The 19308-nt window shown below is 47.3% G+C and overlaps 1 long non-coding RNA gene across 1 annotated transcript; it reads left to right on the top strand.

Moving 5' to 3' along the window:
* Positions 1 to 12181: 12181 nt before the first annotated feature.
* On the top strand, positions 12182 to 17608 carry LOC122215189. The gene is made up of 3 exons (XR_006200302.1): positions 12182 to 12251; positions 15817 to 16046; positions 17000 to 17608. It is a non-coding gene; the product is annotated as an uncharacterized LOC122215189 (long non-coding RNA).
* The last annotated feature ends 1700 nt before the right edge of the window (positions 17609 to 19308 follow it).

Here is a 19308-nt window from a genome sequence, read left to right as displayed (position 1 = left end):
AGCTAATATGCGGGAATCTCTGTCTTTAACTGAACACCACAGATTTAACATGTATTAATCTACCCAGAGAGGAGGAGACACCACACAGGAGGATTTTTTCCCTTTCCTCCAAAAAAACAGGCATTCAAAATCCCATCGACACTTGACTGCAAGTAAGATCTAGGTATTAAGTACGAGCATTTATGCCCGAAACCAGTTAGTAAAATCTATTTTCTTATTCTTATCTCAATTGTCTGTTTCCTGAATGATTATTCCTCATTAATTTGCACTCTTGCTTTTTGCATCGAACACCAGCTTGCCTGCTTTCTGTCTGTCTGTCTTCTTGCACCAGTCAGTCTGTCATCCCAAGGTTTCCAGCCCAGACCCGGCCTGTGTGGGTTCATAATCTTTTCTTGTTCCCCCGTAGCTCTCCCCGGGGGGTGTTATCAATCTAACACGAGTAAGCTCCGGGCTTCCTCACGGATAGAGACCGAGGTGTGTTCACGTTTGTGTCCCTGACACTTGGTGCCCCAAACGGTAGTTGGCGAAACTTAGGCAGTCTGGAAGTGGAATGAGGCGCTGACCTGGCTCCCCTGGGGCCTGCCCTTCGTCCTCCCGCTTCCTGCCCGTCGTGCCTCTGTTGTGCTGACGCCCGTGGGCCTGGGCCCACTCCCTGAGCCCAGAGGCCCCGGCGAAATCCCGTGGCTCCGTTGTCTGCACCGTTTTCAGAGGCCCCTGGAAGTGACTGCCAAGTCAGAGCCGGCACAGGCTGACCCTCAGGTTCACGGTCACGGCCGTGCCCACACCGAGCCGTGAAGGCGGGGCGGGCCGCCATCCGCCTGGCCCCCACGCGGGCCGTCCCCGCGAGCCTGGGTGGAAGGGCACCTTGTGCGAAGGGACAGGCGCCAGGCTTTCTGCTCCGGGAGCCCCTCGGGGGTGGAGGCTGGGCTGCCGGAGTCAGACCCGGACCCTCCGCCAGCACCGGGGCTTGTCTTCACCTCCTGGGGTTCATGGGGGTTCAGGCAGCACGGTCCGGCCAGAGCAGGTGCCCCTCGTGGCCGGTGTGAATTCTGAATAGGGATTTGGGAAGGAGGGGTGGCAGTGAGGTTTAGCCCAGGAGCTTGAATTTGAGTTTATGAGGAAGAGAAAAATTTTAGTTTTAGCAAAACTACCAGAAAACGGGGTCTTTTTCTCAGGAGACTTGCTTACAACTCGGTAGCTATAGCCTGCTCGTGTGTAAACTGAGGGTTCGGAAAGGTACCACCGCACTTCCCTGAGAGAGGCTCCCGTGTCTTTGGGAGCTGTGCTGGGGGGGCACGGGGGACAAGCCCCGTGGGGGCACATCGGGGCACGGGGGACAAGCCCCATGGGGGGGCACGTCGGGGCACTGGGGACAAGCCCCGTGGGGGGCACCTCGGGGCACTGGGGACAAGTCCCACAGGGGGCACGTCGGGGCACGGGGGACAAGCCCCGCGGGGGGCACCTCGGGGCACTGGGGACAAGCCCCGTGGGGGGGCACGTCGGGGCACTGGGGACAAGCCCCACGGGGGGCACATCGGGGCACTGGGGACAAGCCCCACGGGGGGCACGTCGGGGCACTGGGGACAAGCCCCACGGGGGGCACGTCGGGGCACGGGGGACAAGTCCTGTGGGGGGCACGTCGGGGCACTGGGAACAAGCCCCACGGGGGGCACGTCGGGGCACTGGGAACAAGCCCCACGGGGGGCACGTCGGGGCACTGGGGACAAGCCCCATGGGGGCACGTCGGGGCACTGGGGACAAGCCCCGTGGGGGGCACGTCGGGGCACTGGGGACAAGCCCCGTGGGGGGCACGTCGGGGCACGGGGGACAAGCCCCGTGGGGGGCACATCGGGGTGCTTGCCCCCTCATTGACCCCTCTCGCCCAGGGGCCCGGCTCCGCTCCCCCCTGTAGCTGGGACTCTGCAAAGCCGTCACTGATGTAAAGCTGGAGCGGGTGGCGCCCGGGAGGCCTTCCAGAAGGAAAGCCACCTGCCGAAGGGAGCGCCCGGCAGAAGGGGTGGGCCCCTGGGGGCGCAGGCTCCGTTCCGGGCGGCCTCCGTCTCCCAAATATGGCTGAAGCTCTGCCCTTTCCGTGTTTGCTGCTGGGCTCCCTCAGGCCCCCTGCCGCCTGGCATACAGCGTTTACACCGCGGGGCACCGGTTCGCTCGCAGACTCGTCCCACGTGCCTCGCGGCTGCCGGTTCGTCGCCAGAGGGTTTCAGTCACGAGCAACCGTGTGAACTCAAGTTTCACTTTCAGAGCACAAAAACCCTTTTTTGCATTTTAATAATAAACACATGTGATTATAACAAAGCGTGATGGGGGTGCCGAGGACATGACTGTCATCACCGCCCCGGGCGGGGGTCGGCGTGTCTGTGCTCAGAGCCGCGAGCGTGACCTCGTTCAGGAGGCTCTGACACAGGAACCCATAAACCCCGAGTCGCAGATGTAACCTCGATTTCTGACAACCTTTACCTTGTTGGGCGAAAATTTTGACAATGTTATAGAGCACGAAAATAATAGCCTCCATATGGGCAGAGATACCGATGCTTCCTTTTCAGTAAAATAAATACATTTCAGAAGAGAGGCTTATGGAAAGGCATTTTCCCTTCAGCTGAATAATTTTTCGCTATTAAAGATATATGTTAAGATATATGAGATCGCGAGCGCCTGGGTGGCTCAGTCGGTTGAGCGTCCGACTTCAGCTCAGGTCATGATCTCACGGTCGTGAGTTCGAGCCCCGCGTTGGGCTCTGTGCTGACAGCTCGGGGCCTGGAGCCTGTTTCAGATTCTGTGTGTCCCTCTCTCTCTGACCCTCCCCCGTTCATGCTCTGTCTCTCTCTGTCTCAAAAATAAATAAAAAAACATTAAAAAAAATTAAGATAGATGAGATCGCTCTAGACGAAAATATGGGGCCGTTGGATGTAATAAAATGAAAATTCAGGAAGAAATCTCATCAAATGACATCAATAGCTACAATATTCAAATAGAAGATTAACCAAAAGTCCTTGATTACGAAGCTCAAAGTTCAGGGCTATCTACAAACTCACGAAAACGTCCAAAGTCGAAATGCGTGGCAGGTGAGGCCTGAACGGACGGCTGCCCCCACCGTGCTGCATGCACTGCCCCCCCCCCATAGAGAGGCTGCCCCGATGACACTCCCCTGACCTCAGCTGGCCTGACGTTCAGATGACCCATCCAGGGCGGCCACAGGAAGCCCCTTCCCACTTCAAACTTGCGGCCCCACAGCATCACGGTCCCCTGCACCACATCCCGAGGGGAGAGGAGAGGCCACCCAGGCAGGTCAGGGAGCATCTGGCTTTAGTGGACAGTGGACAGTGTCCCTTTGCTGGGTTCCATTCCGCTGTGACCACAGGCATATTTATTGACTCAGAGCCAGAGGCACTGCTTTTAAAAAATGCTGCTTCTTGGGGCGCCTGGGTGGCTCAGTGGGTTAAGCGTCCGACTTCGGCTCAGGTCATGATCTCACGGTCCGTGAGTTCCAGCCCCGCGTCGCGCTCTGTGCGGACAGTTCAGAGCCTGGAGCCTGCTTTGGATTCTGTGTCTCCCTCTCTCTCTGACCCTCCCTGTTCATGCTCTGTCTCTCTCTGTCTCAAAAATAAATAAACGTTAAAAAACAAAATTTAAAAAAAAATGCTGCTTCTTTGGAACCTTGATCATTTGCAAGGCCTTTCAAACTCCGTCTTTTACACACACATACACACACACACGAAATCCAGAACTCTAATCAGAAGCTGTGACCAAAAGAAGACGGACGTTAGGTACAAAAGAGCAGCACGAAAACTGAAATTCTTATGTTTTGCAGGAACGATTGTCTCTTTGTGAGACGTGTGTTCCTTCCTGCTTTCTTGCCTCATCTCATTTTTCATACCAGCTCTCCCCTGGAAATCTACTGCCACTAAAATTCGCAGTTTAAATCTACTCACTTAATGAAGCCCACCTCAGTTGCCACTTTCTCCAAAAGACTTTCTTTCAATTCCCGAAAATGTAATCGATAGTCCTTAACTACCAAAACTCTTCCAAAACTTCTCATGTGGCACCAACATTACACCTTGTCCGAGGGTTAGGTCCACACCCTTATTTATCTCATAAGCTGGGTATTTGTGGTCAAAGTTGGCAAAGCACAAAGGTGATAATGGGACCACTCACGGTAGCGCTGACCGTCTGAGGCACAGACTCTGCAGAAGGTCCTACTAGTCACCGGCTGTGTGGTCAGGGACACACTACCCGACCTCCTCAGACCTCAGGTTCTTCCTTGTTCAAATGGTATCGTACATGAACATTCTTTACATTTACTGTGGATTTAAATTAAGTTTGTTTCTATTCTTGCCAAATGCTGAACCAGAAAGACACTGACTTTATGGCAAGACCGATTCCAAAGAGGTGCTGCAACATCGAGACGTGAAGACACTTGGGTGGGGGTGTGGGGGGAAATTCGGAAATGGGAGGTGGGGTGTGGGGTGTGGGGTGGTTGGTCTGAGGCAGGGGCAGACTTCACAACTGTCGGAGGATAAGGTAGAAAAGGGGCCATTAGAGTCAAGCTCTTGCCCCCTGACTCCCACCACTGTCTTCACAAGAAATGGCAGATACCTGACTGGTGCCCACACCACACTCGTCACTTACGGGAGTGTCATTCGGGAAAGAATTCGCATCAGTAGGAGGGAATATGAAGCATATGATCAACTTAATAAAAGATGTGCAATACCTCTGCAGGACAAATTATAAAGCCAAAGAAGATCTAAATCAATGGAGAGATAAATCACACCATGATCAGGAAGCCTTAATATTGTGATGATGTCAATTCTCCCCCAAATTAATGGGTAATGCAATTTCAACCAAAACACCTAAAAGGTTTTGTGAGAGCCCGATAGTGATAGGGAATAGACGGGGGTCAAGAATACCTAAGACACTTGTGAAGAGTGGCCTGCAGCAGAGGAAAACTGCTCACCAGACGCCAGGACTCACTCTGAAGCTGCCGTAATTAAGCCCGTGTGGTATTAACCAGGGAAAGCAAATTAACCTCTGAAGTTGGCCACTGCATGTTTTGCGATGGAACTTGAGGACAGAGAAGGCGCCCCAAAGGGGGAGAGGAGACATTCTTCAATAAACAGAGCTGGGGAAATGATTATCTCATCATAAAAATGAAGTTGGAGTCTCACATCTCGTGTAAAGTAAACTCAAGACGGATTAAGGAGATAAATATTCAAAACAGAGCCTTAAGACTTTTCCCAGAAAATGTAGGTGACTAGATTCTCAGATCTCAGAGTAAGAAAAAAATTTACAACATCAAAAGCATTGACAATAAAAAGATGGCTGAATTTGACAACATTAAATGAAGGACTTTTCTTATCAAAAGACAACTTGAAGCAAGTGGAAAGTCAAATTACAAACTGGAATGTATATTCTTGATTTGCATAGAGAATATATAAAGAACTAAAAAATGAGTAAGAAAAACGCACTCAATACAATAAAAGATTGGGCAGAAAATATCAACAAGCACTTCCTCAGAGGAAACACGGACATCATAAATACGTGAAGAGATTGTTCACAATTATTCATGAAAGAAATGCGAAATAAGCTTATGAAGAGCTCCTATTCTACCATTCGATTGCATTTTTTTTTTTTTTACTCTGACATTGCCAACTGTCAGAGAGAATTGGCAACTTCCTAGACGTTTAATTTCACATAGGGAGGGAAATACCAGAGAATGCCCAAATCTGAAGGGGTGTTAGAAATCACGTGGGCCATTGAATTGTTTGCTGTGGTCTCTGATGTCCCAATGGTGTGGAGATATTTTAGAAGTCACCACAATCTAGGTCCCTCTTTGGTTCCAGGAAAGACTTTCTTGAACGGGAATAGCCAACCTCTCCTGGAATTTTCACATGGACCAAAATTCTAAAGTGTGGGCATTTGCATCCTCAGTAAATATAAGCTTAATGTGTGATTCGCTTTGGAAATAAACATTCCTAAGCCATTTACCTTGCAGTAAATATCTGAAAGATAGTAGTATTTCCTATCTCCTATAAGACCACAAAATCAAAGATCATCTCAAAATGCAAGTTGTTTTCATGTTTAAAATCACTTGGTCAGTGGGGCGCCTGGGTGGCTCAGTTGGTTAAGCGTCCAACTTCGCTCAGGTCATGATCTCACGGTCTGTGGGTTCGAGCCCCGTGTCGGGCTCTGTGCTGACAGCTCGGAGCCTGGAGCCTGCTTCGGATACTGTGTTTCCCTCTCTCTCTGACCCTCCCCCATTCATGCTCTGTCTCTCTCTGTCTCAAAAATAAATAAACATTAAAAAAAATTTTAAAATCACTTGGTCAAAAGAAACACACATTTTTGGGAAAAAGATGAATACCAACTAATAAAATGCTTGACTGAACAGAATGCGCAACAGACAAGATTATACTCACGTTTGACAAATTATAAAAAAGTACAGAAATTGCTGAGTGGAATACAGTGGACTTGGAAGTCAATGAGCCATTTCAATCTTTACCTTTCCTGGCACACTGCAACTCAAAAATAGGCAACTTTGTTTTGGGCTGCTTTGACCCTTTCCTACCTCTGCTACCCACCCCTCCCTGTCCTTCCCACAGAGCTTATGTGCTCTGTGAAAGGAAGGTCTCCTTCTGGGGTGGCAAGAGGGAGAGAACGGAGAAGTCAGCAACACTGAATTGGACGAATAACTGCATTCATCCAGAAAATTTGGGGCGCCTGGCGGTTCAGTCGGTTGAGCGTCTGACTTGAGTTCATGTCATGATCTCCAGGTTTGTGAGTTCAAGCCCCACATCGGGCTCTGTGCTGACACCTCAGAGCCTGGAGCCTGCTTCAGATTCTGCGTCTCCCTCTCTCTCTGTCCTCCCCCACTTGCTCTGTATCTCTCTCAAAAATACATTAAAAACACATTTAAAAAATTAAAAAAAGAAAAAAAAAAGTGGCTCAGCTGGAGGGTGTTTCTAACTCGTAGACGAGCTTTAAATAGTCTTCAAATAATTTCCCTGGTCTGTAAATCTTACACCATGGAATGTCTATATGCTTGCTATACAAACCTAGAGCTCTAAGTATTTGCCTCCCAACCGAAATCCAGTTTGTAAATAAACAGCAAATAAATAGTCTTTAGTAAAAAATAGATAGTCTTTAGTAACTATTTTTTAGTAAAAACAATGTGAGCTCTCTAGATACTGTGGATAAGATCTGTAGGATTCTGTGAACAGAGAAAGCACTAGAACGTGCTCCAAGGGGACTTGGGACCCCCTCCAGGGCTCATGTCCTGACACAAATCTAGGCTCAAGTTCCAGCCAATGTTGAAAATCAAGTACATGAATTGTGGGAAACAGCTCTGACTTCATGCTAGTCCTGGAAGCTGTTGTTTTCTTGACTTCTTTCCTGATGTTATTTTCATGTGGAAAGATGTTCCTAAGATATTACTAAGCTGACTGAATATATCACCTCTTAAAGATTATGATATACCTTTTATAACCCAATGCTAAAATTGGTTTTTATTTTGGAGACAAGTACCTGTGCCCTTTTTGCCTATTTTGGTGTGTGTGTGTGTGTGTGTGTGTGTGTGTGTGTGTGTGAAAGAGAGACAGATAGACAGAGACAGAGAATGAGAGAGAGTAACAGTTACTTAACTATTACTAACTGTCCTTGGTAATTAGGAGGAAAAGATTTCCCTCCATAATTTAAAACCCAACTTAAACTTCCTTACTGCTGCTCTATCTTTACTACCTTTCGAGAGGGGTAGAGAAAAGCTATTTTGAATAAGAGATATTTGACCTTAATAGTATATTCATCATTCATACCTGTTATTCTCAGAAGGGAAGTTCATATTCTCTTTTGAGGTAATTCATGTATCTTTTTACATTCCCATCAATCTGTCCATCCAATCACCCATTGACCCATCCATCCATCCATCCCTCCATCCACCCATCCATCCAACCATCCACCCATCCATCCAACCACCCATCCACCTATCCATCTATCCATCCATCCACCTATCCATTTATCCATCCATCCACCTATCCATCTATCCATCCATCCACCCACCCACTCATCCATCCATCCATCCATCCATCCATCCATCCATCCACCCATCCATCCAACCATCCACCCATCCATCCAACCACCCATCCACCTATCCATCTATCCATTCATCCACCTATCCATTTATCCATCCATCCACCTATCCATCTATCCATCCATCTACCCACCCACTCATCCATCCATCCATCCATCCATCCATCCATCCATCCATCCACCTATCCATCTATCCATCTATCCATCCATCCACCCACCCACTCATCCATCCATCCATCCATCCATCCATCCATCCATCCATCCACCCTCCCACTTTCCTCTCTGTCTAACATTTCCATGGTTTTCTCCCTACCCCACGTATAGATGCACTGTGCTGGTTAAGAGCATGAAGAACTGCCTATGTCCAATCTTGCTCCTCAGTTTGCTCACAGTCTTACTGGGAAGTAAGTACCTGAAATGATGAAAGGAGAGAAAAAATTCCAAGAGAAATCTGCTAGATGGCAAAAGTTTTTCTTTTTCTTGCATTATTTTTTTGGGGGATGTAGATATTGACCAATTCACTTCACCCTAGAGAGGAGGATAAAGAACTGGGGACTGGACACATCTTCATATCTGTTGTGTTGACCATGCCGTGCACTGAGCGACATTCTAAAATACCTTGTCAGATGTGAAGTATGACGACAGCCCAATCGTAGTTATAACAATTCATTAGATTAAAAGTAAGAAATTAATGATATATTCATTTAAGAAAGAGACAAAAGCAACATGAATAGAATGAGCCCTAGATACATTAGTTTCATCTAGTTGATTATTTATTTGGGTGTCCTTGGAAAAGTCATTTAACACCTATGAATATCCGTATGTGGTAAATGTCTATAACTGTACTTTATCTGCATTTCTAATTCCTAATTTGAAGATCAAATGGGACAAAAAATGGTGAAAACACTTTAGAAAGTATGAAGTGGTACTAATACAATGTAGGGATGATTAACACTAGTAGTGATGTTAATAATAGTGCTGGTGGGAGAAGAAGATAAAAATAAGAAAGAGTGGTGCTTTAGGAAGCAATGCATAGATAAATCCTGATCCTCCAGTGGCTTCCTGATTTATGCCATGGAAATAAAAATGTTAATATGTAGTAAAACCTCACAAATCCTGACTAATTGGGGGAAAAGCCAATTTGAATTTCTGAAAGGTTTTAAAAGAAATGTAGCTCTATTACTTTAAAATGCATATAGTAATAGGAGCTACTGGTTAATAAAACTACTGTGCAGGCTTCCATTAATAAGTAGCTTGGGATAATGTTTAATCATCACAGATTCATGAATGCAGTCAAATATCTACCAAATACCTGAGTGCTCTGTTGCAGGCCAAGCACTAGGGATAAACACAGAAAGGAGGTGTTCATCCTGTCCTCAACAGGTTCACTGTCGAGGGCGTCATACCTGACAAGCTCATGGGTCATCACCATATGCCGTTACAAGTGTTGTCACGGGACTTGTGTGCTCAGGATACCTGGGCTCACTTTGGAAGGACATATTTCTTAGTTTGGGGAGAAAGGGAAGATTTCCCATAGAAAGTGGCATCTGTATTGAAACCTAAGAGGTAAGTTGGAATAAGTCATAAAAGGCGGGAGAGGAAGTTATTTGAACTTTGTCCTAATGAAAGAGTGTGAGAGATTTTCAAGTATGAATCCCAGATAATAGGATCTGCCCTTTGGCTGGAGCATGAAGAATTGACAGGGAGGTGTGATGTGAGTCTGCAGGACGGGGGGTCTAATCAGCAGGTGACCTCACTTTGGGCACAGGCAGCAAGGACGGAGATTTACAAAGATCAAAAGCACCAGCGATTCGTAGGATGGAAGGAGGGGGGATTTTTGGTTTTGTAGTTTGATTTGGAGATAAATTTGGGGCTTCCAGGGGGAGACTTCTAGCAGGAAGATGGATGTAAAGAATTGCAGATATAGATTTAACACCGGGTTTTGTGTCAGATCATCAGTTGCTGTGTCCCTTGACACAAAACAGGTTTGTCTTCCCTTAGAAGATTAGCACCATTGTCGAACGACACAGTCTTTGAAAGCTGTGCAACACTGGCCCCACGGTAGCACTTGGTGATTTCTCCCTTCGCCCGCCCCCTAAACACTGGTGTTCTCCGAGGTTCTGTTGCCTTTGTAACATCTCTTCTCATTTTCCCCAGGGAACAGTACCCTTATCAGGCCTTTCCTGGTGCCTGTGAAATTTGAACCCAAATGTCTAAAATGATCTATTGGAATGTCTCCTGGGTTCCTCAAGTTGCCCTTTCTCTCTTTCCAGTGACCATCCTCTTCCTGTCTTTGATGCTGGAAACCATGAATCTGTGAAGCATTGTAGGCTCTTTCCTCTCCTTAACTCTCTCGCTCTGAACCAGCCCGCCATCTCTTCCCACCCCTCCGGCCTCAGGCCCGGCTCTATTTTCCCTCCACTGGGTGAGCAAAGGCCACCTGACTGCCACTCGCCTTCTGTGTCTCCTCTGCAAAGTCACCACGACCATAGTTGAGCTTCCCCTCTGCAGAACCCCCCCCAGGGCCCCCACTGTAGATGGAAATCAATTGATCGGTCACTCACCCCACACTTCTTGGTCCATCAGCCAGGCTTCTCCACATATGACGGGACCCACTTCTATGGCCTCTGCCTGTCTTGGACAATACAAGTCAGCATTGCTGATCTGTGTGCAGCCCTGCGTACTCCAAGCTGCTAGGCATCTCTGTTCACTTGTGCGTGTTCCTCTTCCTCTCAGAACGTCCCTTCTTTCTCTCTTTGTTCAACTCATCCTTCAATGCCTAGTCTAAGCCACTTCACTGAATGGAGGCCTTCCTTTGACTCTCTCCCCATTCCCAGCAGGCTGAGGGCAGCCCCATTCTGTGCTCCTCTGGCTCTGTCCACCGGCCGTGCCAGACACACCTGTCATTGGAATTACCCATCTCTCCCCCAAGACGCTTGACACCCCAATATCATGGTAGCTTTTTATCCTCCAAGAGAGTCATGGGCCGGATGAAAGAGGTCATCCAGTAAACATCATTAGACTATGCTTTGTGGAAAGCCTTCAGTAGCAATGGAAATGGAATAAACCAGTTTTTAAATAAATTCATTTGTTGTGTGGGTGACTGGAAAACGTTTCTGGGAACCACGATAGAACTCTCTCTTACCGTAATGACCTGGGTAAGTCAACAATCTTTGCCCTTAGCCAGTTAAAAAAAATGTCACTATTTTATTTTTAGCTTCATACACAAGTTATAGTCTTTCCTTAGAATTGTGTCTATTTAATCCTTATCAGAAGGAATGACAAATACACTAGTGAAGTTTTCTATGCAAGACTGATGAGCTGCCTGAACAGTCGTGGCCGCTGTGTGCTTGAGCTCACCGCAACACGCATCACATGCGTTCACAGCTACGTTGGATATTCACGGTACAGAGTGACCGGTAAAGCTTACATTATAGAAATGTCCACAGAATGATCAATAAAGCTCACATTATGGACACGTCCATAGAGTGACTGGTAAAGCTTACATTATAGACCCATCCATAGGAAGAGATATCAACCTATGGATTTACATTTTGGCTACTGCTTAGATAAACACATGAAGGCAGATAGAGCGTGGTTGGAAATGAGAGACACATGGTGACAGTCCAGGTAGAAGGAACACATTAAATGGAGGTGGAGACACCAGGAGATTAAACAAGTGAGTTGGATTCCAGAGAAATAACAAAGATCTCTCTGTTTTTAACGTTTCTTTATTTTTGAGAGAGAGAGAGAGAGTGCGCACACACAAGTGGGGGAGGGGCAGAGAGAGAGGGAGACACAGAATCCAAAGCAGACTCCAGGCTCCGAGCTGTCAGCACAGAGCCTGACACAGAGCTCGAACCCATGAACCGTGAGATCACGTCCTGAGCCGAAGTCAGAAGCTTAACTGATGGAGCCACCTGGGCACCCCAACAGAGATCTTTTTGATGGGAAAGATACACTCAGTTAAGGGAGAGCCCTGAAAGTCATTCTGATGAGGTCTGATCTCACGCAGAGGCTGTGTGGGGCACCTGAGTGCTGGGATGATGTCATAATAAGAAGTAACACTGAGAGTTTATCGTGTGACAGACACAGTCTTTCATCTTTACAACAACACCACTGAGGTAGCCATGGTTTCTACCCCATCCCTACAGGTGAGTAACCTCAGTCATTGTGAGCTTACAAAGGGTGGTAAGTGGCAGAACTGGGTTTCAAGCCCGGCCACATAGGCCCTGGACCCCATGCTCTTAAACACTATCGTGTGGAGGGAGTATTTGGGACAGGAGTCTGTCTCTGTGCACAGGAAGAAACAGAAGAAACAGAGACCAGGAGTAAGAGCCCATTTTTAAGATGATAAAGTTGTTGACCACTTGGGACAGAGGAGATGTAAAGAAAGGAAAAAAAAATTTTTTTCTAAGATAGAAGCTCTATCAGAGGATTATAGCCTTTTATGGGTCAGAGAATTTGATGACCCTGCAGGGTCTCCTGTGTGAGGACCCAGCATTCGTGTGCAACATGCTCAGTGTGCACACGTGGTTCAGTGAGCTCACAATCACCTGGGGCCATGACACTCAGGTCGGGAATCTCTACTGGAGGCTGTAGGAGGACCAGGTTGTGGAGGAGTGTGCGGTCTGGCAGGGGAGTGAAGGGTGAAGGGTGAAGTGTGGGGCCATGTGTGAGCCCGGGTACTGACTGCAAAGTTCAGCCACGAGAGCTACAGGCAGGAGAATGAAGGAACTGGGCTTTTCTGTGCGTACTCACCACATCACTCAGTCACGTACGATTCAAAGGTGGCTGGAAATACACTACAAATTCCATTGTTAAAAATAATGAAAGCCAGAGAACTAAAAAATTACGGCAAAACAATACAACCTGCCATTTCAGAACCACAATCAACCAAAGCCATGGCATAAACTGAAAATCGTCCAACCAAGAGGAACCACTAAATTTCCATCAGATAGTGAACGTCCAGGGCGCTTTGACTTGAGGCTGTTCTTGCCACTCGTCCTCATGGCTCCGTGGGGTGGCAGCCATATGCTGGCAACTATGACACAGATTTGATGGGTTTTGGAACTCCATGAAAAACACCATTCTCAGCTCACAGTATTCTGTCTAGGAAGCCTCCACTTTTTTTTTTAATGTTTTATTTATTTTTGAGACAGAGAGACAGAGCATGAGCAGGGGAGGGGCAGAGAGAGAGGGAGACACAGAATCCAAAACAGGCTCCAGGCTCTGAGCTGTCAGCACAGAGCCCGATGTGGGGCTTGAACTCACAAACTGCGAGATCGTGACCTGAGCTGAAGTCGGATGCTCAACTGACTGAGCCACCCAGGCACCCCTAGGAAATCTCCACTCTTAGAGCACAGTAGGGAGAGAGGTCTACCTTCAGGGTTGTACCAAAACATAGCCAGTGCTGGCACCCCAGCTGCTTAAGGTGGTGACTTCAGATGGTGGCAGATGGAAGTCTTACTTGGGGTTGAAAAGGAAATCCTAGAAAAACCCCAAGAACTAGACAACACTAGTGAATTTGGAAAGTGGTGTCAGATCGTGCGAGTCTAAAAGGCTGCTTGCGTGCACACGGTCACATGCGTGTCTAGGAAAGGGGTAGGAGAGGAAAGGCACTGGTCACTCACCGTGGAGTACCCTGAGGCCCTATACCAGCAGAGAGTGAGGGGTAAGGATGTCTTATAAAGAAGCCTGAAGTGTGAAGGCATGTCTCCATGCATCGATTCCCCCTCACCAAGGGTGGAAGATGTTCACAAAATGCCCTTAGGAAAATCTGAGCCATCTGTGGCTGATTGCTATACTGACCTGGTGTAGCACCTAGGAAGCCAGGTATAAAAACAAGCAAAGGAAAAAACAATCAAACAAATAAACCCCAAGGATTAGAAAAGATAACAAAAAACTCAGAGGCCATACCACACAGGGTATACAAAGTGTATAGAATTTAACAAAAGGAGTATTAAAAAGGTACACTAAAAACTACCCAATATTGTTTCAAGAAATATAAGATCTAAGTAAATGGAAAGATGTCCCGTATTCATGTATCAGATTTATCTACAGAGTCAGTGCAGACTCTATCAAAAGCCAGTAGTTGTTTTTTTTTCACTTGTTAGTGTGTGTGTGTGTGTGTGTATGTGTGTGTGTGTGTGCGTGTGCGTGTTTTCCCTGATATCGTTAAGTTGATCCTAAAATTCATGTGGAAATGCAAGGATACAGAATAAGCAAAGCAGTCTTGGGTGGAATGAACAGAAATGGAAGAATCAAGCTCCCTGATCTCAAAACCTACGAAAGCGCTAAAGCAGTAACCAAGCCGCTGTCGTACTGGTTTAAGGGTAGAGATGTCGATCGATGGAGTACAAGTGAGAACCCAGATTCCAGTATTTATGGCTAATTGACTTTTGCCAGTAGTGCCAGAACTCTTTGATGGGAGCAGGACAGTCTTTTCATCAAACGGTGCTGGACAGGACATCCACATGCAAAAGAGTGAAGCCGGACCCTCACCTCACACCGTATACAAAAATGAACTCAACACGGATGGTAGACCTAAATGTAAGATCTAAAACTATGAAACTTCTAGAGGAAATCTCTGTGGCCTTGGCTTTGGCAATGGTAGCTTAACTTTAACACCAAAACACAAGCAAAAACCAAACGTGTCCCTTGAACCTTACCAAAATTAAACACTTTTCTGGGATGGAGGACACCATCAAGAAAATGAAAAAGCAACACACCAAATGGAAAAATATTTGCAAATCATCCACTGGCAAGGACCTGTAGCCAGGATATGAAAATAATTATTTGATGCAAAAATAAAAAGATAAATAAAAAAATAAAAAGCAAAGGATTTGAATGGACATTTCTCCAAATAAGATAGACAAATGGACAATAATTGCATGAGAAGAGGCTGGAAATCATTGGTTGTCAGAGAAATACGTCAAAACCACCCTGCGATAGCACTTCACATCCCTTGGGATGGCTCTTGTAAAGGGGGAAAAGGGAAACCAGCAAATGATGGCAAGGATTGGAGAAATCAGAACTCTCACCCATTGCAGGCCAGAATGAAAATATTGTAGCGACTTTGGTTAAGATATCGGCAGTTTTTAAAAGTGCCAAACACAGGACTAACATATGACACCGCAATTTCACTTCTACCTAAGAGAAATGAAAACATATCCACACAAAAGCTTGCGTATATGTTTACAGAAGCATTTTTCATAACAGCTGAAATGTGGGAAAAACTTAAATTTCCATTAACTGATGAGGGCATAGATGAATTGTGGCATATGCACACAATGGAATCCTACTCATCCTTAAAAAAGAGTGAAGTTCTCATGCATGTCAGGCCATGGATGAACCGTGGCAACAATGCTAAGTCAAAAAAGCTGCAACTCACAGAAACTCGTATTGTTTGATTCCATGTATGGGGATCGTCCACGATCGGCAAGACCACAGAGACAGAAAGTGGGTTAGTGATTCCAAGAGTGGGGAGGAGGTTGGGTAATGACAGGTGATGGACATGGGGCCTGTTCCTGGAGTCCTGAATGGTTGTAACGTTAGATGTTGGTGAGAGTTGCCCAACTCTGGGGATACACTGACATCATCAGATTCCTGTTCTTACTGGGGGACTTTTATGCTCAGTGATTCCCGGTAAAAGCATAAAAATATGGGTTTCCACTGTAGAAAGAGCAAGGGATAAAGCAGATTCTTTTGTCCTGCCAGGGGCATCTTCAGTTTTTGTCTCCAGAACTCACTAGTGGTCATTAAAATGCCAGGGAACAGTTCTTGACTCCTTTCCACTCCGCTACCTGCCCTTCAGACAAATCTCCGCCTGCTCTACGGTGGCCTAACCAGACTGCTTCCTCGATGGCAGTGACATCACTACGAGTGGATTCAACATGGTAGTGCCATGGCACCAAGTGCCTCTTACATGTTTGGAACTAAATGAACAGGTATGGTTCCATTGCTTCCTGCTGGCCATTGGGTTGTACATCGACCCATTTGTTCACCGGGCATTCGATGGCTTATAGACCTGTGTTGAGCCCTGCTGGCTTCGTTTGAAAGATCTCTGGCAAAGACTCAGGAAATCGAAAGTCTAGTCCCAGACGCTTGGATATGTTTCTCAGCTTCTTCATACCTCAATTTCCTCAAATGTAAAATGGGGGTGATGATCAAAAGGGATGATAACACCCATTACTTGCACGTTGTGAGGATCTAATACCACCAATATCATATCACACACACACACACACACACACACACACACACACACACACTCATGCATGTGTAGTGTAATGGAGCATCCCGCAGAATGCTCAGTAGCACCTGGGACTGTTTAACCAGCAGAAAAACGTAGACCCGAGGACTTGCCTCAGTTGGCTCTGCTCCCAGAGGAAGTGCCAGCACCAGGCTGAACCAAGCACCATCCAACCCAATGGGGAATTTCAACAAAGCAAGGGTTAAGTCACATTCGTTTGTTAATCTTTTAAAGAGTCATGTAAAAACCATTCTCATTGTTTCAAGTTTACATCAGCAAATGATGCTGTGGATAATTAGCTCTGTCTTCACATTTCTTGTTCTGGTCCTTACAGCAGGACCCCACCTCCGAAATTCTGACTGTGCTCTCCTGCCGTTAAAGGATGCTTGTTTCTTTTTAGGAACAGCTCAGAATTTATTTTGGAATTACTCACAGTGAAAGAACAACTCCCCCCCCCAAATGTGGCATATAACATGATAACATTTATAGTAATAGAATTATCATGTGAAAATGCTTTGTTGAAACTTAAAAATCAATGCTTGGGTTTGTGAGGGGCTATAGTTCCAGAAATAACTGCACCGCAATTTGGTCATAATGCTTCACATAGCCCAAATTCACATGGGGCTCGGGCTTTTCTCAACCTTTCAGGAAGGAAGGCAGCCTCGCGAGGACTCCCCGGATGGTAAGGGAAGATCGTTCCATGGTTGGGAATCAAATAGGCGGCTTTCAGACATGCTGCACAGCACGAATTCCACAGCCCACCGCCCGATGCGATCTCTTTGCCGAGGACCCCAGCCCTGCCTGGGGCAGAAGGGCATCAGGGGACCTGGCACCTTGTAAGGCCACCACACTCCTCCTGATCAAGATGCGGCACGGATCGAGATCCAGTTCTGAGCTGTGTCAGAGACTGGGGTGTCTCCAATGGACCCCGGAAAGTCGTCATGAGGATCCAGTGTCCCTGGCGGCCCATGTGAGCTGACGGCTTGCTCCTGAGTGACCCCGTGGTGGCTGTTGAGGTTCGCATTTTCACACAGCACACTCTAAGCCAGCTGGAACACTTCTGCTTTGAAGAAATATCCACCTTACCCAACTGCCGACGCTTCTCTCAAACCTTTAAGGCTGTGGTGCTCATGGGTGCAGATCCTCACTTAGCTTTGCCCTGAGTAGCAATCAGTTGATTGATGAGTGTTGCCAACCGGTTAGATTCGCTGATATGCAATATGCTTGGCAGGGGGGCTCCCTGGACGCGGGAGGGAATGGCGGCCGTCTTAGTGATCCGTCACCTCTGTCATCACCTTTTTCTGGGTGGGACAGACACAGGCAGCCTAGGCGAGGGCCTTGTTGTGACAGACTGAAGTTGCTGGATTTGCTGCATCGAACTGGCTATAATTCTACTCATCACCCACAACTGCCAACCCGTTTCTCGTAAGGTAGTCACTCTTTATGGAAAATTGGTTTAACCAGAAGGTGGAATCCTGCAGTTTTGCAGAATTCAGCAGTAAGAAAAAGGGGGTGGACATTTGGGTACTTCAGACAAGATAGGATTGATGAGAAAAGGAAAAAGTCAGCATTGGTGCCAGGGGTGTGGGAAACTGGGGAGACAGCTGTCAATTAAGAAAGAAGCTAACGTATCAGCTACCTACTACATGACACGCAGGGCATTTTGTTAGAGACTCAGAGGGGTAATAACAGAAAATTCAGTTTCTGCCCTCAAACTGGTAGACACTCATCACGGCTCCCGACGACCCCCACCTCCAGGTGTTTGCACATGTGGAACGCCTTACTCTTGGTGTCGCCTGACCTGATGGCTTGCTTATAAGGAACGGAATATGGCAAAAGGTGTTGGGATGTCCCTTTCCGGGTGAGGCCACACTGTGAGTTCTGCCTCACTAGCGATGGCCCCGGCTGTCCTCACATGCTCGCAGCGGGGGCTGCTCGGCAAGGAGCGGAGGCTGGCCTTCAGCCAGCAGCTGGTGAGGAGTGGAGGCCTCCGTCCAACAGCGTGTGGGGACTGGACTCTGCCAGCATCTCCTGAGTGAGCTGGGAGCTGGACATGTTCCAGTGGACCTTGTGGTGACAGCTTCCTTGAGAGACCCTGAACCAGAGGATTCACCAGAGCGGTGCCTGGACTCCTGACCCACAGACACGGCGAGATAGTCTATGGGTGTGTTTCTTAAGTCACTAAATACTGGTGTAACTGGGTTCACAGCAACACACAGTGAACACAAGATCTAACCGTGAAAGAAGATAATTAGTGAAATGATAATCTACATCTTAAGGCAGCATAAGTACTCGATGAGCAGATACTGGCTGCCATCGGTCAGATACGCGTGTTTCTCGAGAAGCCCTTCTGGTGCGGTGTGAGCACGGTGACCTTCACAGCCAGGCTTCTTGACCGAGCTGGTACCCTTGTCCCACCACGGCCCAAACTGGGCAGTGCCTCTTTTCTCGGTGGCCTCATTTCTCTGTCCCACTTCCCCGGGGCCACAGTTTTGAGCTACGGCCACTCTCAGTGCTCCCATCCTTCCCGCAACTCCACCCGCCATTCTGTTGCCAGGTTCAGCCTCCGAGCGCTCTGCTCTCTGCGTGGCACTGAATTTTCTGTCTTCCTTGTGTGTGTTCATGCTTTTCCGGGGACTTGAAATGCCCCCCACCCCCCGCCCCGTGCTTCTCTAGCTCTTGAACTTCTACTCATCCTTGAGACCTACCCCAAATATACTCTGCTACGTGCCTCACCACGTCTGTGTTGATCCTGTCCTCAGACTCACGATGGTCCCCCTTTGGCTGTGGATTCACGTAACGAACACGGTGCACGCTTCTCACAGACCGCTCGGTGCGGTCTACCTTTTATTATGGTTATTTATGTTCATATTTTTAGCCCTATACATTTCTCAAAGTCCCAAACAGAATAAATCTTATTCATAATAGTACCCCGAGCGCCTCACTCTGTGCTCGGA

This window comes from Panthera leo, chromosome A3 (genome assembly GCF_018350215.1).
Source record: "Panthera leo isolate Ple1 chromosome A3, P.leo_Ple1_pat1.1, whole genome shotgun sequence".
Lineage (NCBI taxonomy): Eukaryota > Metazoa > Chordata > Mammalia > Carnivora > Felidae > Panthera > Panthera leo.
This window is presented reverse-complemented; position numbering and strand designations above follow the sequence as displayed.